This window comes from Cyanistes caeruleus, chromosome 6 (genome assembly GCF_971803275.1).
Source record: "Cyanistes caeruleus chromosome 6, bCyaCae1.hap1.1, whole genome shotgun sequence".
NCBI classification, from domain to species: domain Eukaryota; kingdom Metazoa; phylum Chordata; class Aves; order Passeriformes; family Paridae; genus Cyanistes; species Cyanistes caeruleus.
In genome coordinates, this window is record NC_141706.1 from 40,912,933 (window position 1) to 40,940,874 (window position 27,942).

The 27,942-nt window shown below is 36.3% G+C and overlaps 1 long non-coding RNA gene across 1 annotated transcript in view; it reads right to left on the reverse strand.

Moving 5' to 3' along the window:
- Positions 1 to 27,942, reverse strand: part of LOC111930351 (uncharacterized) — a 63,424-nt gene that overhangs the window by 21,347 nt on the left and 14,135 nt on the right. The window contains exon 4 of the long non-coding RNA XR_002865140.2: positions 3,319 to 3,503. This is a non-coding gene — a long non-coding RNA (uncharacterized LOC111930351). The remainder of the gene's footprint in view (positions 1 to 3,318; positions 3,504 to 27,942) is intronic.

Here is a 27,942-nt window from a genome sequence, read left to right on the forward strand (position 1 = left end):
ATTCCATTTTTTTCTTTTACTAATACAGTAATAGTGATACCAGAAGAAAAGTGCTCTTTCTTCCTATTAATGATGAGATGATAAAAACATAATCAGAAACTTCACAAGAGATTCAGAATTGTATCTGGAAGTATTCAGTGCCTACAGTAAAGCATGGAATGGATTAAAAGGGCTGCAATGAAAAACTGCTGCTTGCTTTTGTGGCCAGCAAACACCTGGTTACCCATGTGAGCACAGAGCTGCCTAATATTACTTGACTTTAAAGTTATATTCTCTCTATAAATTCCACTTTTGGCACAAGCTTAATATTGTACCAGTATAAGCAGCTGAGTATTTCTTATACCTAAGCCTCCAGGAGATGTAGAAATAAGTGTGGATTAACCTCACTGGACTTCAGATGTCTGCTGTACAGATGTTTCATCCAAGCCAGTCACTCACTGTTTCAAGAGCAAAATAGATAAGTTTAGAGAACAGTTTTCCAGTTCACTACAGAAGCCTAGACATAGGATGAGATGCTCTTTTCTGTTCAGTAATGAAGAGACTGGATGATTCTGTCAATAGGCATCTACATTTGGTTATGAGGAATCCATATTTAGCTGCTACATAGCCTTGAGAGCTGTGATGCAATTCTCATATTCTCAGTGTTTTATTGTTTACCATAGGGGGATGAAAATATTTATTTAAAAAAGATTCTCTTATCTGCTTTCGATATTAGCTCAAAATCTAGAGGATTGCACTCACAGAAGCATGTGAAGTTGTTTCAGTCCCATCCTCAGTCTGACAGAAGTATCTCTTTATATCTAAGAATTTTCCCTCAAAATGAAAGGAGCTCAGAATTGTGATTTCTTCCAGACTTAGATTTCTTGGACAGTAGTTTGGATTTTGATAGTATCATATATTTCCTCTCTGTTACCCAGCTCCTGACAATCAAGCAACTGGACATATGGATATATCCTCATGCAATACAGGATGGCAATGATACATGATGCCTCGTACATGCAAATCTCCAACTTGAAAGTAATTCAAAAAGGTAATTAGAGTTAAACAAAGGAAAAATTTTGTCAATCAAACAGATAAAAACACACACACAAATCCAATTCACCACAGTTCCAAACTTAATTGTGCAAGCTGTTAAAACACTTGCAAAATATTGGTAAACTAAACTCCATTTTACTTTTTATAGCCTCTGCTTTGCTGTGCACATGCTTGTTAGTTCATTTACATAGAAATGAGTCTCAGAGACATAAAGCTTTTCATTTTCACTGAATACAACTTACAAGCATTATGCATGCTGAATTGGAAAGAGAAAGACTTCTGAAAAAAAGAAAAGTTATATAGCTCTGTGATATATTGAAACAGAATTTTCAATTAAACCTGGAAATTTCTGGGTGATTGTGTGTTTCTGCTATACCTAAGCTGACATCTTATTGAAACGATAGTGTTTCCGTACTGTGATTTGCAGAGTCCGTCAAGTTATTACATTATTAAAAATATAGAGATGGAAGCCTAACTTCTGTAAAAGGAGTGAGTTCTATGGAAAAGATATGCTCATATATTGTCCCCAAGAAAACATCCCAACATACCTTAATCTTCCCTAGGAAGAACTAAGTCATTCCTGTGTGACAAGGAAGACGGCTGATAAAGGGTATCCTTCTGAGGCTGTCCTGACTAATGGAATCCATGAGCAACACAGAACAGAGTACAGTCATAGAATCAGACAGTAGTTTGACTTGGAAGAGACTTTTTAAGATCACATAGTCCAGCCCTGCTGCAGCAAGCAGGGATATCTTCAACTGGATCAGGTTGCTTAGAGCCCAGTCAAATCTGACCTTGAATGTTTCCTGGGTGGGACATCTAATAACTCTCTGGGCAGCCTGTGACTGTGTCTCACCACCCACATCAAAATAAAACTTCTTTCTTATATCTAATATCTAATATATAATATCTAATATCATCTAATATCTAACCTAAATCTACCCTCTTTTTTGTTTAAAACTGTTACCCCTTGTCATATCGCAATAGATCCTGCTAAAAAGTGCCAGTCTTTCTTACAAGGCCTCCTTTAGGTACTGGATGGATGCAATGAGATCACCCCAAAGCCTTCTCTTCTCCAAGTTGAACACTGACTCTCAGCCTTTTCCCACTGAGGAAGAGGATTCTCTATCCCTCTGATCATCTTCAAGGCCCTCCTCTGGACTCTCTCCAGCAGCTCCATGTCCTTGCTGTGCTGGCACCCCAGAGCTGGTGCAGCCCTGCAGGTGGGGTCTCAGCAGAGCAGAGCAGAGGGGCAGAATCCCCTCCCTGCCCTGCTGCCCACGCTGCTCTGGATGCAGCCCAGGACACCTTTGGCTCTCTGGGCTGGCAGTGCCCATGGCTGGGTCATGCCCAGCCTCTCACCCAGCAGCACCCCCAAGTCCTGCTGGGCAGGGCTGCTCTGATCTGTCCATCCCCAGCCTGTGCTGGTACCGGGTGCTGCCCTGACCCAGGTGCAGCACCAGCACTTGGGCTTGTTAAAAGCTCTTGTAGTTGACAGATTGAAATCTTTTCCCATCTTTTAGTTGTGATTCCGCCCCCCCCCCCAGCTTCTCTTTCTCCTAATTGTTTACCTGGTGTCAAGTTACCATGGTTACTGAAGTTTCTCTCCTCAGCTCCACTGCGAGAGGCCGGATAGAGCAAAGACAGGACCCGGCTGGCATTTCCAGATGCTTGAAGTTTCTTTAGCCCAGGAGACCCTTCTTTCCAACACGGAAGTTTGTAACTCTGTTTTTCCTGTCCCAGAGTGCCTCTGAGCTATGGAAACTGGTAGGACATTCTTACCTTCCCTTTCTTTCCCTCCTGCCTTGCCAGGAAACCTCCCCCCTCTGCCCCTCTGTGGAGAATACTCCTACACCTTTGTGGGCATTTGAAGAAGTTGATGTCTGTTATTTCTTATCTTGGTGTGTGTAACCTTGATTTGTAGAAAGTTAATAAGATGTACTAACTGAGAAAAATAATTGGTTCTCTCTCTGATGTTCCCTCCCTCCGAGAAACCCTGTTGAAAAGAGACCCCCAGATGCCAAATCCTTTGTCTTTTGCCCTTTGGATTCCCCTTCACAGAAATAAACTGTGGAATGCAAACCAGAGAGAGAGAGTCCCCCCCTGATTTCTTTACTCGCTCTATAGACTTGAATTCCTGAAGAAAATCAGTGAACCCCACAAACATTTGCTGGCTCGAACCCAGAGTGAAGAGAAACCTCATCACTGAGCTAGCCGGGTCACTCTTGAGAAGATCGAGTCAAAAACCCATGAGATTCCCACAGGCACACTTCTTGAACTTACCTAGGTCCCTCTTGAATTCCATCCCTCTAGTGTATCAACCACACCACTCAGCTTGGTGTCCTCAGGTTTGAGTTGGGGACAAAAGCCTTTTTTTTGCTGTCCTATTGGAAGTTCCATGGCTTTACTCTTTTATTCTATGTCTGCTTAGACAGCTTATAAAACCATTTGACAAGTTTTACTGATGCCTGTAAGAGACCAATATAAGAGAAGAAATACGTGAGCAGGAATTTCTAGTAATCATCTGGTAATGCAGATAGAAACTCAACATTGCTCTGGCATCCTTATGTAAGTAAACCAAAGGAAACACAAACAACAAGTTAAATCAATAAAATTTGGAATTCTTCTAATATTAGCAATATTATTTTTGAATACTTGCCTCTAAAATATTTCTCTTTGGTGAGAGTGGTAACTATATGTGATGGATAGATTACAAAAAATAGATTAAGAGCCAATAAACATCAAAGGCTGAAGAAAGGAAATGTTCAGTCACATATATACTTTTTCTTGTTATATTTGTCAGGTCAAGTCAGATCAATTGAACACGAGTTTAAATATCTTTAAAATATTATATATATAATTTTTGTATGTTCCAAGTTAGAATATATTTTAATGATGAATTGCATGCATAGATATGTAGTCTATGTGTGACTGGTTTTCTTCGGGGATAAAACAAGTTTATTTTTTTTTAACAAATTTCTATTTCAAATCATTTTAAAATATTTTCTAGAATTTTTAGGATAAACTTCCTTCTTTTAAAACACAAATGTAGAATTATATATCTCATTTTACATAAATCCAGTACTTTAAACTTATACTTGCATTGCAAATATATTCAGTATGACTACAGACATTGAATTACATAGTTATCATGTACTATGTAATATTATAATATTATAATTTTAATAATATTAATAATATAATAATTATATTACTGTAATAATGCGATACATTATTATATCACATATGATATAATAATCATAGTTATTCATAGTATGTATGAATACTGCTTTTTATCACAATGTATTTTCAAGAAAGGTAGTTTTAGAACCTTGCCAGTTATAAGTTTTTATGAATAAGAATAGTAGAAGTTTACCTAGATGCTAAGAATTTTCCTTTTTTTACTGAGCTGGAATCAGACTTTGTGATGATGTTATTTTATGTTATTCTGTGGTCACAATTCTAAAATGATTCCTAAATTCAAGTCAATTCAAGATTTATCCAATTCACTTTGGATACAACCTCACCCTATAAACTGTCAAAGAGAGTGCTGTAAATGATAGCATGATGGCTTCCATAAGTGAGCAAAATAACGAAGTATAAAATACTGTAAATAATTAATGCTTATGCTATGTATGGCTATGTCTATCTGCCTTACTAATTTTGTCATTTTCATCTAACTTAATATGCAGCTTCTTGCAGTAGTAAAAATATAAATAATTATATATATATATAAATATATATATATAAAAAAAATATGCTGCCTGATAAACTGATATAATAGCTACCAAGATTTTGACGTCTTATGTCATTGAAATAAGACATGTATTGTAACATGAGCAGGCATCTTTGCATGTATAATACATTACTGACCCTGCACTATTAGCATTATCAGCATAGGTATCTGTTGGATCTTTCTAGCAAAACACAGGTACACACCTCCTAGGGTAGGTAATACTCAAGGATGATAACTGGACAGAAGAGTGATGAGTTTCTAACCACCTTATATACCACTTTAGACATCTAGTGGATGTGACTCAGCTGAATCAAGAGTTTCTATTCCTGCTGTCACCTAAAGGAAAAATTTCAAAGAGTATTAGATTGGTATTTTCTCTCCTCTAGTATTTTCTTATGTAAACAAAACCCTCTGCTCTGTTCTGATTTCTGTCTCCAGACAGCAGCAGTTATTAGTCATTCTAGAGCCAGATGTTTATTGGGTGTAAATCAGCATAAGGTTTTATAGAAACATAGTGATCTAAGCAACCTGAGGTTTTTGCTGCCCTTGAGCTATGTCTCAGAGTTATACTAGAATAAGAATCAGAAAACAGCAGAGAGTCAAAAACCATAGTGGGAAAGAGAAAGACCAAAAAGTGTTTGGCTAACTCACAAAGATTCTGTCTTTGTAAATTCTGGAGATATAAACAGTGGCTAAAACAGACCTCTTTTTCTTTAATTTACACAATATATTTATTATCCTTAAGCCATTCATAAAGAGATGCCTTACAGACTCATGTAGGGAGTGAGAAGGAAAGATACCTATGTCATTTTCACAGCATTTTTTTAAAATAAGATTTTCCATATACAGTATGTAAAACATTAACACTTTTTCAGCACACAAGACACGAACAGGGTCCTGAACTTGCTGTAGCACTTAGAAAGCATTTTAGAAAAGCAGAAAATTTTAATTATTAAAAGGTTACATGGGTGGTTCTGCTCTGTTTGTCCATAACACTCTCAATATGGCGTAATTGTCTCTGCATTCCAACACCCAGCAGCAGCAGCAAACTGTGCTGCTACCACACTAAACCAGGATGTTTTCCAGCAGTCAGCTAATTGGAAAATTGTAATAAAGTGTAAAGCATGTATTACAGCCCCATATGATTCCAGCTTATGCCAGCACTTCCCTTGCTTCTTCCTGATTTGTTGTAGTTCTCCTTCCATAGTCTCTTGGATTCATAAACTGATCTCACACATACCAGCATTTTAGTCTGTTTAAACATCCTTTTATGTGAAATTAACACAGTATTTCATGGCAATCACCTTTCTTTTTATGTGCTTTACTATTTAAGTAGTTTCCAGTGATTACAGAATGCCCAATCATAATGCTAAAGGGTTGAATCACATAGCCTATAATTTATAGGAGCTACATTATCATGTGGAAAAAATTACTCAATACTCCACACTGTTACTGTTATTATGACTGCCCTCACAATAGCTGCTTAGTTGCAATTCTTTAACTCTGAAAGCTTAAATTTAAGCATCATCATTCCAGCATTCCCTGGTGAAGTAAGTGAGTATCCAAATGAAGAATTCTCAAGTCACAGCTAAAGAAGTAGTTATCCTTTCAGGATAAAATACAGTAACTGCTTTATAGCACTCAGCAGGAATCTGTGTAGGCAAAATGCAGAATAATGGAACAAAATAATGAGCCAGAGATGAAATTTATCCAGAACTGAATTTAATATCTTCCCCTGACAGAGAGAGACAAAGCTGTACCTCACCACACATTACATACCTTTTTTATGGTATGACTTCACACGGACTCATGGGAAGGTGCTACTTACCGTGTTACCAAATCTACTTCCATCTGCAACTGGTTGTTACTCAAATTTCTAAACTCAAAGTGCAGTGCTGGCCCAGCCGTGGCCTTTCTAATTTATAAAATCTGAAGAGACTACACTATATGGCTGTACTGCAGCAGTAGCTTGTTGACTTTACTACTCAATAACTGAGTCAATTGTTTTCCGTATCTTTCCATTTTCTTTGAATTAATCCATCTTGCTTAGATTCAGTAAATAGCCTGTTTCATCCAGCCCTTTCCACACTACTCCAGAGATCTGCACTTCTGAAATTCAGGTGAAACATTTTTCAGCTGCTTATACATTATCTCCAAGAGCAGCTCCTTCACCTTTGTTCACATCCTTATCTAATTGCACTGACCTTGAAAGCCCAGGCAGGTCGATCTGCTTAATCAAGAATTGGCAAATATTATAAACAACACAAACCCCAAATGTTCTAAATCTATCCCATTGACATCTTATTCACCTTCCTGTACTGAAGAGCACTGGAGCTTGAAAATAGCCCTGAAGAAATTCCACCACTGATAGGAAGTTGGTGTTACTACTATTCATTTTGTCATGTTGTATAGAACAACAATATTGATTTGTGTGCCATGATTATGAAAAAAGGCTGCCTTTTACTGAGAATGTACTTGAAATTTTTGACAAAAAAAGAAGAAAAGACATTTCCTCACTCCTGCTGGGAATGCTCCACTGCAACTTTAAAGCAAACTTAACATCTTCATGTCATGAACATTTTGATATATTTTGCATTTCCAATTGCAAGGAGGTTTCAGAATAATTTGCTAAGGCAGGCATTACCATCATTTTTGAAGAAATTGGCTTGACAACCTGTAAGGCACATGGAAGGAGGGTAAGACCAAATCTCATTCATTCCATTCAGTCATCTTCCATGGCCTAATTATTCTGGATCTACTAAAGTCTAATTTAGGTTTAGTGCAATAGTATACATAATATCACCATACTGAGAAATCTATAGTACAGAGTAATAAAAAAATATAGAGTGCAATGTAACACTTGCTTTTAATACAGAAACATGAGCACCATATAACTCACGGTTTATGCTTTTCCATGTACAGACTTTTGTTGGGGAGCAGTCTGAAGAGACATAATTTTCACTTAGTGCTAATTTAATGGAAGCTGAACATGTTTATGCCAATTTTGAATTAAGTTCTCCATTTCTATTTTAAAGCAATTAGCATGCTTTTGTGCTATTCTATTACTTGCAAAATCAATCAAATAAGCTTTCCATTATTTTCCTTTTTCTTAAGTCAGAGACATTCTCCACAAGGAAACAAAGACAGGTTCAGTCTCTTTCGTTTTGCCTTTATTTCATAGGCAGTTCTTTGTTCATGGGAAACTTCTTTTGTGTTTTTTTTATGGAAAATGGACATGGTTTTGCTCTGAGGAGCAATGAACCCTGGTTCCTTACAGGCAGTCAATAATTGCCTTCTACAAAAGGGAAGAACAATACCTCCCATCACTCTTTACAGACATTATTAAAAATAATAGCTATGTTTTCCATTAGTTATTTTTATTATGGTAAATTACCACACGTAGCTGGAAAATCTCATTTAATTTGGAGAAAGAATTGTTCAACATAGACATTTCACAGTATCCTTTATCTGATGACTGTCAAAACCAGTACCTAAGTGGCTAGGTTGGACTAAAATACAGTCACCTAAAACCAAAGCCCTAAATTCTGACTGATCAGCACCTTGGATTCAACCTTACTATTCTCCATTTTCCTAATGGTACATGAGCAAAAATAGGTCAATTTTGGTCAAGTCAAATTCTTACCTATTAATCTACAGTTTGGAGTTTCCTCTGCTTATGTCCCTGTGTGGTTTAACCTGGGAGCTGCTGCTCTCAGAGGAAACCTAATCAGTAGAGTCCATTACCGTATGAAGGTGCTGCTGCTGTTTTCTTCTTAAACTTGATGATTGGCACATATAGTAACTACTTATTGACTAGGTGACACACTATATTGAAGCTTAATCTTCACTCACTTTCCATTGCCTAAAATTATCCAAGGATGTCTCTAAGCTTAGAGGGGTTCTGTTGCTTTAGAGGAATATAACAGTGGCTGTTGTCTCAGTTTAAAAGACTGATGAGCTCTAAAACAGAGATGATGTCAGACTTCTCCTGGACTTCTAATCTTTATACCAGAAAATCCCATGTGTCTTGCCCATTGTCTCAAAAACCACAGATCTTGCAGATGTGCCTTAACAGCAAGTCTTTATAAAGAAGAGTGAAAAGAATTTTTTCTGACCAAGACCGTAAGATCAACCTTCTCTGGAATTTTAAGGGACCCTCCTGTCACCAAGACTACCCCTATGTGCACAGTTAATAATGTGAAACTCTCTGAATATTGTGGATACTTTGAAATGCCATTCTGAAATACCTTATTCACCTCCCCTACTAGGATCCCAGGAACTTTAGAGCAATTTCTAGATTTTTACCATGGAGACTAAACCTCTAAAAGCTATAAACCATTTAGCATCGTGACTAATGCAATCACCTATGTCATTTAGTCCACGGGCTTTGCCTGTCCAAGGGACCGTGTATTCTTGAGCACCATCTAGCGGGATTCTCATGGTTTACAGATGCACAGATTTAAAACTCTAACGTCACAGCTCTTTGCTACATTAGAAAGGATTTAAACCATCAACCCGTACTTTGGCTAAATTTTCACTGCTGTTAGAGAGCCTCGGGCTTTCTTTTTCTCCTGAGTGCGAAAGGGAGTAAAGAACTCCGAGCTATTATGATAATTTGCTGGTCTGTTTCCAGGATACCTGTTTAACTAAGAGATGTTTTGCCTGGTTTTCTGGGGCTTTTTTTAGGAAAAATTAAAAACGGTTTTCAGGTTTCTGAAAACACACACAAAAAAAAAAAAACCCACAAAAATAAGAGACAGTATAAGTTGGAAACTTTGTGCCTGGAAGTGGAATCTAAGAGAAAGAAAACTGTTTCCTGAGAAATCATCAATTGAAATCCGTCAACTGAGTTTACAGTAGGAATAAAAATCTTCTGAACACATAATAAACCCAGCATTTTAAACTGATCTAAAACTTAATTTATACACATTTCCAGCCACTTTCCCATTTCCAGATACTTTTCCACAGAAAAATATAAGTTAATATCTTAACAAAAGTCTTGTTTACAGAAACAATGAAGTAGGATACAGCATCTGTTTACTTTCTGGTTGTTCTTAAAGACTTGTTCTTCTGCACCATTCCTTTCATTGTATTTGAGGCTTCCTTGCAATGGGACAGCCTGGTTTTAGCATCTCAAAATGGCTTAGAATTGAGGGAAAATATATGTGAAAAATACTTGTAACTGACATGACAAATGAGAGAAATAAAATTCTTTTCTGTAGTTTTTTCATAGGCAAATTTTGAGCAGGAATATATTAGTAGTTTACAAAATTTAGTGGTGTGGGCAAAATTTAGCCTTTTCATAAATAAGCTAAATCTTGTTCCTCTATTTACTCTTAAGTATTCATGGTATCCAAGAAAACAAGTTTAGAATATGTTCTAATAGGAAATCGCTTAAAATATCCCTTTATTCCCTGAGAAAAATGTGGAAATAACACATTTAAACTCAACTGTTTTAGCACATTTAAAGTTTGCTGTAGGATTTTCCTAAAATTATCTCTAAACAAAGAAAACCTCCAAAACCTCTTGCTTTTTGACTTTATTTAGTCTTTGTTTTGGAAGAGAATAATATGGCCTGGAGTTCATCAGAACTTGCCATCATAACATGCTTAGATGATGAATTATAACAAGATTAAAATTAGAGTTTTAGTACTCTTATTGTATATCCAGATACAGTAATTTACCTGTATTAATGAATAGAAGACCTTTCATGACCCTCAAGCATGTATTTATTTCTTTTTTTTCCAAGCAGAAAAAGGGATATCATAATTTCTCTCTGAAATATAATGTAAAACTTCCATGTAGGGGAACCCATCTATACAGAAAGGGGACACCATGCACTATATTTTGCATAAAGGGCAAAAGTCAAAAGAAAAATATATTTTTTTCTGCAAAGTTCTTCTTTATTGGAGAACTATTTCCTTAGAACCTGAAAATATGATGAGAAAATAAGAGAGATGCTCTCTAGCAATCAATAGTAAAATTACAACCAGTGTCAATGTCATCATTTCCCTGCATTTTTTAGCATAAAATAATAGCATAAGCTCATTGAAATTTTCCTGTGTCAAAACTATAGGTGTTTATAAGGGACAGATGCACTGTGGCACACTGACGGATAAATGTCAGGATTTTGGTTATTTATTCACATGTCTGCAAGAGGATTACATGTACACAGAAACAGCTTGCCCAGTTGATGTAATTTATCACATTATTTATTACCAGCCACAATTTTTTTTTTTGTTTTGTTTTACCTCTTTAGTGTTTGGAGGTGTATTTTTGATAAGGCAAACTAAATTTTAACAGCCAGTGAAATTTTCCGGCCTTGAACCTGTTAAAAATGGTGAGGATATGAGTTTTAGTTCAGCACTCTTAGCCTTATTAAAAACTGGTTGCATTTGACAAATCTTGGCTCTTTTGGGGGCTTATCTGAGAATATATCTGTTCTGCTTGTGTTAGGTGTTTGCTGTTTGCTGGAAAAGTCAAAGGTTCACATTATCCAACATTCAGCCATTATCCATTATCCAGGCTTTTATTTTGGCATATCCCAGTTTCCAGAGATCAGACACAAAGCCCTTAAGGTGCTAACTGAGAAGTTAGCAGCACCTCCAGAACTCACCATCCTGAGCAGTTAGTCTGAGCCAGTGGTCTCACTCTACTGCTTCAATTTTATCATGGCTTGTCTTGTTCTCTGCTACTTAACAAAACGAGTCAGCCTATGTGGAAGACAGAATGCTTTATTTTTTGTCATGAAATAAGAACTAAGGAGTGCTCCTTTAAACACTCAGGCAACTGAAAAATTTAATTAACTTATTAACTTTTAAAATTAAACTAAAATAACTGTATTTAATCTATGAATCTTAGAGCTACAGGATATCGTGGAAATCAAAAACATGCATAAGTCTAAGAAGTCATTTGTAAAACTTCAGGAAGTTGTCAAGAATTGGTAGATATTGAGCCTGAGAAGATTAAGAGACTGTGTTTGTTTATAGCATCCTTGAAAAGATCACATATTTTAAGCAGGGGAAAAAATGTCTTTTCATTTTCCTGATATTGATTCAAACAAGAGCTGTTATTAGTGGAAGAAACATTTGGCCATTTGGTATATGATCCATATGGAAGCTTTGTTCTTCCCTATAAATGGTTTTGATGTTTCAACAGTAGGACATCAGAGCAGCAGTGATCTGAGTAATTTCTATTGTACAGTAATGGCATCTGTCATTATTCACATCTGCTTTGGAAAGGAGATTATTTCTGTTAGTCATTTTAGTCATTTTAATCCACATATTAAATATTAAAAGTAATCATTAAAAAGCTTATCTAGTTGAGATTGATCCTTTATTAATATTCTCACGACTCAATCCATCCCCAATGCTAGATAAATTAATCATTCCTTCCTAGTTTTCATGTATCAGAATAATCTCCTTCAAGATTTCCTGACTATACAGCTTCAGGGTAATCAGCTTTACCCAGATTCCTTTTTACTCTATTTCAACTTCTGCAAGGCAAAAGGACTGAAATTCAATATATTTGTTTTGGAACAGTTGTTACTAAAAATTTTTTGTGCCACTAATATTATCATTCCTTTGTGTGTCCAAAGATGATGTTATTTTGAAGCCTGGAGTACACTAATTAACAAGCACAAAAAAATGGTGGCATCTTCAGTAAATACCTGTATGCAGAGTTTGATGGAAAAGGTGATGGATTCCTCATTATTTCCTACAGAAAATATTAATCCCATGATATTTGTTATAAGAGAACATTTTTCATTTTTAGAATGCAGGCTAGTTAACACTGAACTCTCTCCCATGTTAAATAGCTGGTTCCAGCAACATCAAATGAGCCTCACTACATAGCAGGCTTCAGGTGCTTCAAGCTCCCTGCCACAGAGGCAGAAAAGCCTAAACTCTGTTCTGTATCTTGAACTAGAACTCCAGCAGTTCCAATAGAGTGACCTGGAAGTTAAAAAGTCTTTGTCTTCTTAAAAAAAATTTAAAGAGTAAAAAAAAAAAATACAATTTCTGAACAGCAGACTCAGGCAATCACAATTCCAGGAAACATACTTTCAGAACAGAAATACTTGTTTCAATGATAGCTAAACAATGCTTCTTATCCTGTGTTACTTTGTAGGATCTTTTTGTCACTTGGTTTTGATTTAGAATGGGTCCAGATTTTGACATCTCAATGTTTTTGAGAAATAGAATTCTCAAGTTCAAGCCAATTCTATTAGCAGTTCAAAATTACTAACCTCAGCATGTTCAGAAAGTGGAAGAGTGGAAGAGAGAGAAAAGTTGCTTCAGGAAAACCTAGGAAAAGCTGACATGCAGTGCAAGAAACAAATAGGCATGAAAAAGACGTTTTGCTTCAGTGTCTATTTTCAGGGGAAAAAAATCTCAGAAAGGGTCCAGAAAGTTAGAATAGTTTTATTCAATATGGACAACCCCTGTATGTAAGAGCATTAGTATTCTCTGATGAATATGTCACATTATGGACTCTGAATACATAATATTTGAGTCCTTTTGATCACTGACTCTCTCCTGAAGATGGAAAGTCTTGTAGCAGTGATGAGTGGAATCTGAAGGTTTATCTGTTTTGAGTACCAATATGATACTGGAAATATTAATTTCTGACTCCTGTGACGTAAGTATAGATACAGACCTGCATGTTGACCCTTCCATATTCATTGATGGGAATATTCCTTTCTTACCATAAGTAGTTCCACTGGCTTTAGTAAGACTCACGTGGCCTAATTCAATGCATTAAAGCTTAGAAATCTAAAATATCTATAGACATGAAAAATTAACCAATAAAACACCTCTGTCTGCTGCTTCTTTTATAACATCTACAAATTCTGAGCTTATTAAATTTAAATGAGCCTAAAGCTTTTAGCTACACTGTTCATTTTTTTTCTATGTGTGCCTTTGTGCCACAGCAGGAGTGTTGCATGCCTTTGCAATATTAATATTTCTAAACATCTGGCATCTCCTATATGACTTCACAGATTATCTGTAGAGGAAGCCAAATGAAAAAAAAAAAAAAAAAAAAAGTGAAACTCTAGTTTTAAACAAGTTTCCAGAAATAAATCTCTGCTAGCAGCATTCTCTGAAATGTAACAGTTTCAATAATGTGCCTCTTTCCATTGGAGGTGTTTTAAAAAGGTGAATTAAATTAATTGAAGAGACAAACTCCAGCAGTGTGAAATGATCCAGCAAAGAACATATAACCCTGTATAATCTTTATTTTCACCTCACAAGATTACGATTTATGTTTATAAATTTTCAGCCAGACTTGGAGGAGAGATTTTCAAATTAAACTCACAGAGACACATATACACATATGCATTCAGCTCTGCCTTTGGGGATTTACACAGAAAAATGGCATTGAACAGCACACTGTAACCGTGTCACCTTGTAGTTATTGGGAGTTTTAAACCCATTAAACCAAAAGGGAGATAGTTCTTATTGCTGACCAAAAGAAAAAAAAAAATAAAAATAGGAGAAAGACCTGTTTCAGAAACTGTTTTGTACTAAGTATTTAAATTGCATGTTTATTATAAGATGTAAAATGGACCTTTATATTGTGCTGTGAATATTTGATTCCAGCACAGGAAACCTAAGCACACTAAAAGTAATTATAAATGCCCCAAGTAAATGTTTATCTCCATTCTGTATTTTAATTAGTTTAGTGCTTTGTTTTTACTGCTTTTCATGAAAACTGTTCAATGGCACATTGATTGAAAACATTATTCAATTCCCAGCGTCCATTGCTTTCAGCATGATTATATTTAGAAACCAGCTCATATCACCCCATTGGATTACGACTTGTTTAATTTCCTAAGTATTAATTTTCAAAATATTATAGAAACTAAGGGCTTTGGTATTAACATTTATAAACTTAATAATTTTCATGCTCACTATAATCAAGATAAAACTTGTAAGACAGAAGCATATCTTGGCTTTTGCACATACAACAATAATTATTCTTGATACTGTATATATGTGGGTTTGACTTTCAGTAATTTCTTTTGTTTTGTTCAATGTATTTTTTCTTTTTGAAAGCAGTCTTTGCCCTTGATCTAGTCTTCTTCAGGTAAAGTAGGTAAACCTCAGCTGCATCTCTGCTGATTCCTGTGTTGCCTCCATTCGTCACCTCTTTATGTAGATGCAGACATTTGGAAAATTCATCTTTCCTTTCACAGGTAATTTCCAAAGCATAAAAGGTCTAGAAGAAGAATGGTTGTAAATGATGGGACAGTGTGAAACAGTACACCAGAAGTGAGCACAACCAGATGGATTAATCACAGCACAGAAATTCTAGCCTGCTGGAGAATTTCCCCCATAGTCAACTTTGGAAGTGTTTTAAAAACCACCAACTAGTAGAACTTGCTTTTTCAAGGAGAGGAGGAAAGAAATATTACCTAATGAGTCCAGTAGAGCTGTATTTTATCTCTGTCTCACATCTGCATGGGGGAAGTGAGGTGTACAGATGGTGCATTGATCAAACCATTTTAATTCCATATTTTTCATTAATATATTGAATTTTAAATTATTTAGTTCAAGTAGAGACATTATAAATTTATGACTTGTATCAATCAAGTAGAATTATGGACAAATCCCATACAGTTAAGCACCAGTTTTGCAGTTAAAGCACAGACTCAGTAGATCCAATTTCACACAAATGTGAGTGAGAAAAAACAGCAATCCTTTCCAAATTTGAGCATTTATCTTTCATAGATGAAATTGAATTTGATGAGGTTTTACAAGTAAATTGGTGGCTAATTTACCATCATAGTAATGATGAAATTTGTTTCCTTGCAGAAATTCAATGGGGTTTTTTTTTGGTTGGTATTTTTGGATTTTGAACCAGATAGTAATATTACAGTGGTTTTGGGTAGAATATCTATGGATGTATACACTTTGATATGTACTTATACAGATCCCAGATCCCAGATACATGTTTTGAACAACGGAGAAAATAAGCAGGAACTTAATGTTTCTTTGAACATAAAAGATAGGAGATTTAGTCCAAAAGTAGCAGAATTAAAACAGGGTGTGATAATTCCTTGTATAAGCTGCAGCTATCATACAGAGCTCATTGCTACATCTTACCTGCTATAAGCAGCACAAGTCCTCACAGAGGATGAAAACAGATTCATGGAAGAATTTTCTATACAATATCCACCAAATAACCACCTATCAAATAGGTCTATCAAGAACTATGTAAATATTATATCCAGTATAAAAAGTCCTGGATTACTAGAAGCTGGAGGTGAGGTTTCAGTCTGTTCTTGTCCTGTATTCACAGGCTCCCTAGTGACTTCTGCTAGAGCTAGAGAACTGGAATAAGATGAACACTTTGGTGTAGCCCAAGTTAACCAATATGGTTTTCTTTATACAGATTTAATTACTAGAATGTTGTTGAAATGGCAAGCTTCTTTTGAAGAAGGGATAAGGTGAAGATTTGATTAAATAATCAGATAATAAGTGTTGTATAACAACATTTGCTTTTGATATTCTTTTTAATAAAAATTTCCTTTTAAATTAGGCTGAAGAGTAGCACTTTCATCAGGCAATTCCACATTGAAAGGTCTGTTACGTATGATTTCCATATTTCCTTATTTTTGTGAGGTAAATACATGCTTTCTTCTGTGTGATGCTCCTTTCTTCAGACTCTTTTTTTCCTTTCATTGCACTCAAGAAGGCTAAAGAAGACTAAAGACTAAAGGGCAGATTAACTTTCTCTAACAACTACCCTAAAAATCAGTTCCTCTCAATTGTTTTCAGCTGTAGAAAATACAGAAAACACCTTTTGAAAGAGATGGCTCCATTCTACTTGTTTAATTCATAAATCTTTTCAGACGGAGGTCACCAGGAAAACAAAAAATACAAAAACAAAACAAAACAAAAAACCAAAAAAAAAGCAAGAGGAAAGAAAAAAATGGAAGGGTAGTCAAAAACTAAATTTTTTAAGGGTGAGAAATGGTTACAACTTTTTTTAAAATCCCAGGTTGTCAAAGTTAGAACAGTTACATTACACCAGAGGCATGCAGCAGAATAGGAATCTTCCCAGAGGCCTACCTACATCCTGCCAACCTAACATCTGTAGATCTGACAGTTCACATCCTTTGCCACATCATTTTTTGGGCTATTCTTGGGACTCTTTAATATCACGTGGTTTTTAGTTGTATGCATTACTCACAAAGTGTACCTGTGTTATTTAAAATACAAATAAATAAGTAAATAAATAAAATAAATTTTTTAAAAAGGCAGCTACGTATTCAAACCAGTTTGGGGTTTTTTTAAGCAAAGTAGCACACGCTAAAAACCAGCAACTGAGCATCTCGGGCCCAGGTATGGCATTCTGTTGGGAGCACAAAGCAAAGGGAGGGGTGGATGCCAGGCATGCACAAGGTGTGCAGGGCTCCTGGAGCTACAGGCAGGAAGTTTCCTGGGGGAACAGCAAGGTTGCATTCATCTCCCTGTCCAGCTAACACCAGAGAGGGGTGGGCAGCTCTCACTTGGCACTGTAGATGCTCCTGGTGTCCCAGAGGCTTTGCTCAGGGCTGCATTTTACACAGAGAGCTGTGAATACAAAGGTGGCACCACGAGTCTCTAGCCCAGCCTGGAGTGACTCAAAGGTCAAGGACTTCCACCCACACCCATGTCAGGATTTGGCTGCTCAGCCTGAGGTCTCAGGGCTCTCCTGCACCCCACACTGTGGTGGAGAGCAGCATGCATGACTTTCAGGGACTCCAGACTACTTTGGTGGGTGGCATAAACAGGAGAGAACAAGCTCTTCATGGCAATCTCCAAGTGCAGAGCCCAGAGGACACCAGGCATGGGAAGAAGAGCCATCACATCTGCTGAAGCAGGCACACAGGGAGCCTTGCAATGCAGAGCCTGGACTGCCTCGTGACTTGTATCAGTGCTGATTTCAAGAACTTCATTATTTCTAAATATACAATATGTTTCTGGGGTAAAGCAAACATGTAGATTAATTTTCCTCTAAACAGAAAAAAACTGATTTTTTTCTGTTTGTTGTCTTCTTCCTAGAGTAATCCTTTTAGACAAGTTGACTACATGAGGTGGTCTTTTTAACTCTGCAGGTGCAGATTTTCACTATACAAACCAGTAACTGAGAAATCATCAAAATAAGAGACGTGGGAAATGTAGTTGTGGAAAACTTGGAATATTTTCAAACTTAGAGTTTGCAGGTGGGTAGCCTCTCTGAAAATTTTAATACCCAAACACTCATTTCTTATACTTGGAGACTTACTTTTCCTTTATAAGTCCCAACAGGAAAGGAAGGCTATTCACAAATAGATGCTGTTTGTTAGAAAAAATGTGCTGTGAATGTACTATCTTAATTTAAAATAACCTGATTTAGATCAACCTACTTAATGAAGAATACTCAGAGGTCACTAAAACTTTGATTTTCCAGTTATCCTATTTTATAGCTAGTGCTTCAGAAGCCATCAAAACTATAAGGAGATAGATGAATCAGATTGTTTTTATTGGTCTACTGTGTACATTTTAATATAGGTAACAAGAGTATCCACTAAATCAGACTTTGGAGGAATTTGCACTATCCCATGGCATAGCTTTAACCTTGACACTACTAGAAAGATCACCAGTTTGATAATTAATCAATACATATTTTCATCTGAACAATATACCTCATTAAAATTTACTTTTTTTAAGAACTTAAAACTATATTATGTTGATAATAGATTTCTCTATAGGTCTTTGAATCTACTGCAGTATTTTTATTAAGAGTTGTGAAAGGCTGTAATTAGCAGCTAGGTCACAATAAAAAGACTGGGATTTTCTGTATAATTAATTTTGTATTTTATTTTTGAAAAATAAATTAAAATATTTTTGAAGATACATAAATAAAATTAGATTCCCATGACTGATGAATCGTTTTCATGCACTATTAGAAAGGTTTCATTTGTTCTTAGAAAGTCTATATAAGTTAAGTCTCCAAGTGATGCATATGCCAATTACTGAAATTAAAGACTGGAGCATTGAAAAAACTCAGTCGGAAAATTATTTAATGTTTTCCATGGACCTGACACTTACTGAACACCATAAATGTCCTTTTGATTGTTGCAGAAATCTTTGAACATGAAATAATGTAGACCAGAACGGACAGACACACGTGTGTGTAAACACAGTGGATATAAGATATTTTTCTATTATAGAATCAAATTTGACAGCCTCAGAACTAATAGTCTCATCACCAAAATATAAGATTTGCTTTTAAAAAACGTTTGCTCAATACTGAAGATTTCCTGCATTCTAGTGGTTTAGTTTCCTATGTTTACATGTAAACTTGTCCACAACAGTCACTGCCTCAAAACATACTGTGACATTAGCTCTAACTGCACTGTAAATGCTAGAAAATATTGATAATGTGTGTATATATCTCTAAGTTATATTCTCATTTTGATGTCATTTTTGTCTCAGGAAAGGTTATGTGAGCACCTGTGGATCTTACAGGAGGGAAAGGCCAGGTTGCCAATTTGTATTAGGCTCCAGTCCATTATTTGACTATTATAAACACAGTGATAAAGTGTAGCAGAGTAGTTGACAGAAAAGACTCAGTCAGGCACGAGAGATGTGACACTGATTATGTGGATGGTTAAGTTTAGGCTTATCACTAATACAGAATCTAAATATTGCCAGTGAAGTACATAATATAAACACATAATAACACGTCTAAAGGGTTATAAGCAGGTTCAGCTGGAAACACATAGGTTTACAGTCTTTGGCCTTGCAGGATGCACAACTACAAAGCAGGAAAACACCTGTGTAGCTCTGTTAGGATTTTATCTCCGTATGTGAACAGACCTCAGCGCTTTTATTCACCTGTCTAAAAGTGAGTATTCCCCATCTGGCTGGACATACCCTGCAGAAGTCCCTGCTGGGAAAGAGTATGGGGTGAGACACTCAGAAGCTGCTTGACACCTTGAGGGATTAGCTGGCCGAGTGTCCAGCAGCACTTGAAGGCTGATGGGTAACAAAGTCAACCATCACAGGTCACCCATCTCTGGAACACATCAATTGTGTGAGCATCCAGATGGCTCCTCCTGCAATTCCCACCTGGTGCTCTCACTCTAGGACAAACCACATTGCCCACCAGAGACAATTTCAATGGAGGGGGGGGAATGTGTGCCAAGACCCAACTATCATCGCTATCACACAGAAATTCAAGAGAGCAAAAACACTTTCCACTCCATACAAAGAAATGGGAGTGGGACTGCACCTACTGTCCCACACAGATTGGTGCATGGGTTAGTGGCAGGAATGGCAATTTATGCATTTTTGTTTACCAGGGGTACGGTTTGTGAATTATGAGCACACATCATGCAAGATCAGACCTCTGACTAGTGACAGGTTATGAGTGAATTCTGCAACATATATTCTTCTGGAAGTGCTTTAACAAGGAAATCTTGTTACCAGGTGGGAAGGCAGGATAACATACTGTATAAACCTACAGGACACAATAATCTTAGCTACTGATGCAAAAGATGAAATCAGAGTTACCTTAAAGGTATTAGCCTTAAAGTTTAGTTTGCAACCTCAAGGTTACTGCTCTCCTCCAAATAAAATTCTACAAAAAGGTGAGCTTAGTAAGGTAGCTTAAATGAAGAAATAAAACTCCACTCGTCTGTGGTGCAAATAAGCTGCCCATGTTACCCAAGTAAAATGAGTCCCCTGCCATGCCCAATACCAAATGACAGCTGTAAACAAAGCTGAGGGAGGACTTTTGGAAGAGTAACCCAAGCAAAACATCAGAGAAAAATTAGGAGTGAATAGTGCCATGCAGACACCACTGGTGATGGCATGAATGGTGGATATGAAAAGCTACCAAAAGGTTTGTCATAAGCTGACACTGACAGCTAAAAATCTGCTGCAGACTTGAAAGGGGTCTTTCATATTACCAAAAACAAGTACTGAAGAAGAGAGTGAGAATTTATAGTGCAGGATGTGAAATGTACTACTTTTAAAATATTAAAAATCCAACATTCGTGGTGGGTGGTCATTCTATATATGAAATTACACTAACCACTACCTCTAATTTACTAGTATTGGTAAATACTAGTGCTGAAATCACTAAAATACTAGTATTGCACAGAAAAAGGCTTATTCTACTAGAATTTTCTGCAGAATATATAGATCTCCAAGGAAATTCTAGAAGATACATGATCTCTGCATGAGTTATTTCCTAAGGTAGCTTCAAACACTATGATGGCATATAATATTGTGCATTTGGACTTCTAAGAGTAAAGGGATGTATGACAGCATAAATATCCCAGCACCAATTTATGCTTATCAGAATCCTGTTTCAGTGAGGACCAAAGACTGAGGAGGTATAATCAGTTAAAGGCACTTAGTAGGAAAATAATCTGGTGGAAAAGTTAGATTAGCTACGCTGGAAACTACCTCCACATTGTCTCAGAGCCTCTGAGGAGAACAGAGGTTAGAAACTGTGGATTGCACATTCACTTGACTTAAGAGGAACAGCCCTAAAGGCAAAGAGAAAAGGTAATATGTGGTCTTATACTATGCTAACATGCTCTCCAGTACTTTTGGCAGTACTTTTACAGATGTGATCAAGTGAACCACTGAATTGTCATGAAACCAGGCAGTATTTCTGTGGGACAATCCTACATCAGATTTCCCCCAATGACTCAGGTAGTTGTGTGAGTCATGGTGAATTTTAATGTGCCAAAGAAGAGGCTAATTAAATAATCACCTTGGACTTCTTCAATTACATTTGTAAAAAATGCCCAGTGGAGTTGTGGCTGTGAGCTTTAATTTGTAGAGAGTTCAGAAAAGCTCCTCACATTCACACAATAGATGTCAAACAAAAATATGTCCATAGTTGGATTTGATCCCTGGCTATCATTTTAGCAAACTTGCACCTGAGGATTCAAGTAAAGCTGCTTTTTATGATTCACTATTGATTGTCCCAAAAGTTTAGAATGCCCTTTCATTTATGAATGTATCTGTGTCTTTGGATAAATTATAAGGTTAAGTAACAAAGGAGATAATTTCCTTCTTGTTGAAGGAAGGGGAAAGAAAAAAGGGAAAAAAATTAAGTTATTCAGTGGTTTTGGTTTTTGTTTGTTTGTTTGTTTTTTGGGGTTTTTTTAAGAGTTACAATTAAGCTTGCAGGAAGCCTTCATCACCTTTTCAGTAAATATGATAGGTGCAAGCAGCTAAAATTTCAAGTCTGAAAACTTGAAAATCCCTGTTAAGCTGGAGAAACATTACTGTTTGTAGGCATGATGATTTGAAGTATCTCTAACAGTTTATTTTCTGGCTTATTTGTTAGACAAGGGTGTGTGTTTCATTCACTTGGCTTCACATATCTGTCTATCTAAGGAACGTAAATGGTTAAATCAGAGCTTTGCAAAACAGCTTAAAATAGTTTTTTCTTAAGAAAACCAGCTGGAACTTACATAGGGGAAAGTCTACAGCAATATTATAAAGTGAGAAAGAGTCTGAAAAGATGTCTTAGAGCCTAAAAGAAGCAATAACTGGAATCCCCTGGGGAAATTTTTAATAGGTGCTGGAAGATACTAGTTGTTTAACATAAACAGCTATGTTTTCAGCAGAATGAGTTACAAACAGTTATAATACCATGTTGTTAGGATGTTGTTTGCCCAGCCTTACTGGCTCAGCATAAGTAGCTGGTTTAAATGAAACTTTGAAGCTGAACCTGTCTCTGGAGATGGTTTTTGTCTGGCATGGAGTTAATTTTCTGAATAATTTTCCTAGTAGCTGGTACAATGCTATGTTTTGTCTTTAGTACAAGAACACTGATAACACACTGGTGTTTTGATTGTTGCTAGGTAATGGTTATCCTAAATCTAGAGCATTTTTTTGTTTCCCGTGCTCTGCCAGAGAGCAGGGGCATCAGGAGTGCAGACAGGAGAGACTATTGGAGACTACAGCAGCCAGCAGAAGCTGCAGCTCCTCAAGATAAGAGCAGCCTACCTGCACAGACATAGGGAAAGAACCCAATAAAGTGGAAGGAAACCACCGTGGGACCACGAGGTCATGAGCAAGGCATGTGAGGGTCAGGTGTAGAAGTCATAAGGATATAATTGCCCAGGGACTTCTTTGTTCCAGGACACATGGAAGTAGTTGATAATAAGGAACTCAGAATACTGACTGTATGTACAAGAGATAATTATAGACTATGTCTGTAATGTTCTTTGCAAAGTAAACTCAGATATTGATTCCCCACTGAAAGATTTCTATTGCAAGTGGAATTTCCCCAACAGTATAGTTCAAATCTTATGAAACTTCCTCCAAAATAGACTTGACTAGGCATCACACAGACTAGCACAGATGATAACTTTCATATCACTATTTCTAGCAAAGGCATCTGAGATAGATCTTAAAATACTGAAAAAGGTCAGCAATTTTTTGACTCAAGAATGCATAAACTAAAAGCTGTCTAGAACTACACCAGAAAGAAACAGTCACCTACTGTGACCCATCACAGAATAAGAAAGGTAAAAATTGGTAAATGCTTGTTCAGCCCTTTAATGAGTTCTCTAAACACAGGATGAACTATAAAGTACAAACAACTTCCCAGAAGGCATGAAGAGCAATATTAAACAAGAAATAGAAACAGGCCCTGGATTAATTGTATTGTTCTCTGTACAAGCACATGAGTAAATATGACAAGAATGTAAACAAAAGTTTATTTGAGAGTTCATAGCATATGAAGAACATTGAGTATTCTGTTAAAATTGGTCCCATTAGATTAAAAAACATGATTAACCATCTGCAGTCTGGGAGTTGCAAGCAGAATCACACAAAGACCTGATGTTTATTAAGACAAAAAGGTACTATTGTTTATTTCTCTGTTTATATCTGTTTTAAGATCTATTAATTAATAGGTGTTGTCATTAAAAAATACTAAACCTTTTTCAAAACAAACCCAAAACACACACACAGAAGAAACCCACAGGAAAAAAAATCCACAACTGCAGAAGACAAGCTGCTTATCTATCTTTCAACATCTGGCAATACGTACATGTTGGCAATATATTTATGGAGTATTCTTTTTCAATTTTTTTTAAGTAATAATGAAGACCTAGTGCTTCAGTCTCTATTAATATTTAAATTATATTAAAGTCCACATCTGTGGGGTAAAAATTCTAAAATTCAAACCAAGCGGCTACAAGAATTCACATTCAGTAAGTGCAAGAAAAAGATAAAAAATTTTTAGAAGTGTTGTGTCTGACACAGGTCCCTCTGACAGGTCTAGGCATATAGCATGTTAAATCTAAAAGCTGCTGGAGTATAGCTAAATGCTGTTATCCAAGCTGTCATAACTGTATTGCAGTTTAAAGATATTTCTTGACAAGAAAATTGAGAAAGCTGTCTGGCTAGTAAATCAAAACCTTCCTCCTCTTTCAGTGGCCAATGAACAGATGCAGTTTAGGTCACAGATGGTGTTTTTCACCTTTTGGTCACCATGCACATTTTCAGCACAAGTACTTGCTTTCTTTATCACTAGGAGCGAAAAGTACCACTATCCACAAAGCACTGTTATTTCAGAAGGCAAAAAGCTGCTGAGCAGATAAGGTTCAGAAGTGCAGATTGTTTTTTAATGACCTCATAATTTAAGATGGTAGTGCATTTTTCTGTGGAACATATTATTATATATATGGTTATCTTCCTTTGGGAAGATAATAAAGAAAAAAAAAAGAAAATACCCCCAAAAACAAAAGATATATTGAGATGAATGCCAAAAGGAAAAAAAAAAAAAAAAAAAAAAGACACAATATGCAAGCATTTGTTGGTTTGAGATACTAAGTTAAAGCTTCCAAGTGGGTTCAACACTGCCCTTATAATGGCCACTTATTTCTCTCATTTTACCTTTACAACCTACAAGTCTGGTTAGCTTCTCTCCTGTGCTGCCTGCAAGGGGCCTCTGCTTCACACAGGAGTGTGTCAGAAGGGTTAGTACAGGCTGCTCTGGCCAGCATCCTCCCTGGTCAGGGCCTGGATCAGCCTTTCCAGGGTCCCTTATCAGGGCAGCACAGAACCAGCATCAGCTCCAAAGGCTATCTCTGATCTGAATGTGAGTTTTCAAAGATGTAAAACTCTGGACTAAGTATCAAGAAGTGTTCATCACTGTGGCACTGTTTTCATAAAAGTGTCTCCAGAACGCTTAACTTAAATGGATTTGCCATTTCTTTTTTTTTCACACTTTTTCAGATCAGTGCTCACTGCTGAAGTTGAACAAATTCATTTTCTTTCTTATTGCAAAGAGTAACTGGTTGAGAACATGTTATTTAAACCAAATGATGTTTTGGGCAAACTTTGCATAAGGTGTCCATAAGAAAATGTAAAAAAGAACCCTGAGGAAGTCAAAAGTTGGTAGCTATACATGACTATACTATACTATACCAGTGGGATTCTGCAACAGTCTGTGGAAGCAAATGCTTGATTTTTCCAAAAGTGATCTCAGAGTCAGGGGAGCTCAACAAGTTTATGAAAAGATTCTTCATTAACAGCCAACTGAGTTCAATGACTTGACAAGTATTTTCTGAACCTATACTTCTTTAAGAGAGAAAAGCTTGCTAGACAAAATTCCAATTTAAATTTAAACAAATCTAGAGCAAATTTCATTAACTAAGTCTCTCATTCTGTGCAAGGAATTAATTAAAGCTATTTTTGTTAAAAGTAATTCAAGTAATTACTTCACAAATCTTGTGAAGCAAGAGGAAGATGAAGATCACTGATGAGCTATCAGGTGCATCTTATTCCCAATTCAAAATTATGAAGGAATGAAATAACCTAAATATTCATTTACCATACTGGAAGATAAGTACTGGAAGTGTATACACTGTTGAAAACACTATTGGTTCTGATTCTCCTATACATAATCGCTTATGCACATTCATTTTTTAACTGAACTTGTAAATTTTAGTCTGTATTAGTATTCTGTAAATTTCCATGAAAAAATGGGAGTGTGCTGAACATAGAGAAAAATTCTTTGAATGTTTTGTTCATCACAGTTCAAATAGCCAATACTTGGACTGTAAGTAGTTTAACTACAAAGAATGAATACCCTGTGAGAGAAGTGGGAGGTATTTTATTCTTCTGGAAGATGAAAGGATGAACTCTGTCAAGAATTCTTTTCTTAGTTTTGCCACCAACATCCTGCAGGAACTCTTGACAAAATTCTCCAGAATTTTATGGTCAAATCTTCAATTCCTACATCCTAGATCCCTAGAACCATCTAACTACTGGACTCATGTATACAGACAGATTACTTCATTTTAGTCTTTGCAGAATTAGAAACAAGTCTTTTGCTTCCAGATCTTCAAAGAACTTTTGACACCTAATTTCCATAAAAATCAATTAATGACACTAAGACTAAAATAAATAGCTGCTTTCTGGTGACTTTGAGATAAATCCTCAATCACATACTCAGATATTTTAAAAACCTAATAAATTAAGACATTATTATAATTTTTAAAAATACTGAGAAAGAGTTAATTTTCCAGTGCCCTAGAGAATGGTAAAGAAAATTATATATGCAGTACTGTGACAAATAGGGATTATTTCAAGGTCAATATATAAATAAAATTTATGTCATGGGTTTCCATTAATTATTTTTCATTGGTCTTTTCTGAATGACATGTTCATTGACATTAGAAACAAATGTTTCAATAAACCTGATGGTTCATATTCAATATACTGTACAGTTATACATTTCCATCCTGTGGAATCAAGTGGTCTCTAAGCAACTGCCTGAAAAAAAAATGAGAGTGGATGAAGGGGCTTAAATGAACATGAACCTATATACTTAAATAATTCTCAATTTATGACACTCATATATAGGTCAAATTAGAAGAAATGTTTATCCATTGATAAATTTCCCTGTTAAAAAATGTCCTACAAAACTAATTTATTCCCAAGAGTCGTGACAGCATTTCTGGAGAATTCAAAGCATCTAAACTAAAGAACATAGTCACAACAAAATCCCAAAAGGAGTCCCTCAAAGAAAAGAAAATCAACAAAAGAGATAAAAATTTAGCTATTTTAGCTTTCATGGAAGTTGGGAAATTTGCAGAGGACTTTCTCTGACTCAACAGGCTTGAGGTGTCTATTGCACTCAATCAAACACTCAGAAATCCATTCAAGGAGCAAGCAAAGCACACAGACTACAAAAAGGCCTAGAGGTACAAGGAATAGCTTTCTTTTGGAGAGAGTATAGTAAGAAGGGTGGAAGTAGCACCTTTTTTACAAAATCATCATGTTGGAATCTTATAACAAGTGCAGAATCAGGATTATGAGGGGATTTGATTTGTATGACAGACTTGGAAACAAAAATCAGCAAGGCCACACTTTCTCAGCTGTGGTCACAGAACTTCTCTCTGACCTTTAATTTAGCAAAAACCCCACAAAATTTAAAAGAGAATGAAGCCTTCACAAAGAAGAAATAATTTTGTTTCATGACCAGCCCTTTTCAGGTAACCATTTGTGATGCAAATACAGGAGTGCAAGTAAAGGTGCAAAAGGAGCATTTTGAGTTTTCTAAAGCTAAAGATTATGACAAATCCTAGACATACACACACACACACACCACACACACACTTTCTTCATTTCTGAACTTCCCCATTGAGAAATTTAACAAAATAACTCAGCTTTATAAGGAGCACAGTGGAGAAGTAATATTGACCTTAAAATGCCTTGGACAAGGGTCATAGAAGGAAAAAAACCTAAGACAGAGATTTTAGGCTGGCAGCAATAGTTTATTCTCTGACAATGCAGATAAACCTGAGCTGTCAGGCCCCTAGAAAAATACCACTGTCGTTCTGATTGGGAACGGCGATAAAGAACGACATGGACTCTCTAGGAGTCACAACAGGAGAATCCCTCTAGTTTATTGCTCTAGGCTTGTCTTATAGACAGATACGTGGAAAAGTACAGAAAAGAAACTCTTATTGGTTAGCAAAGTGCTACATCACCATCATTGGTCAGTGGGGCACAACACCCCCCTGACTCTCTCCTGCAAGGAAAACAAGAGGACAGACAAACAGCACCTGGCAGTTGTTTTCTGTCTCTGAGGATTGTTTTGAAATCCTCCTATGAATTTCTCAGGCTAGCTTCTCAGGCAGGACTGAGAGGCCA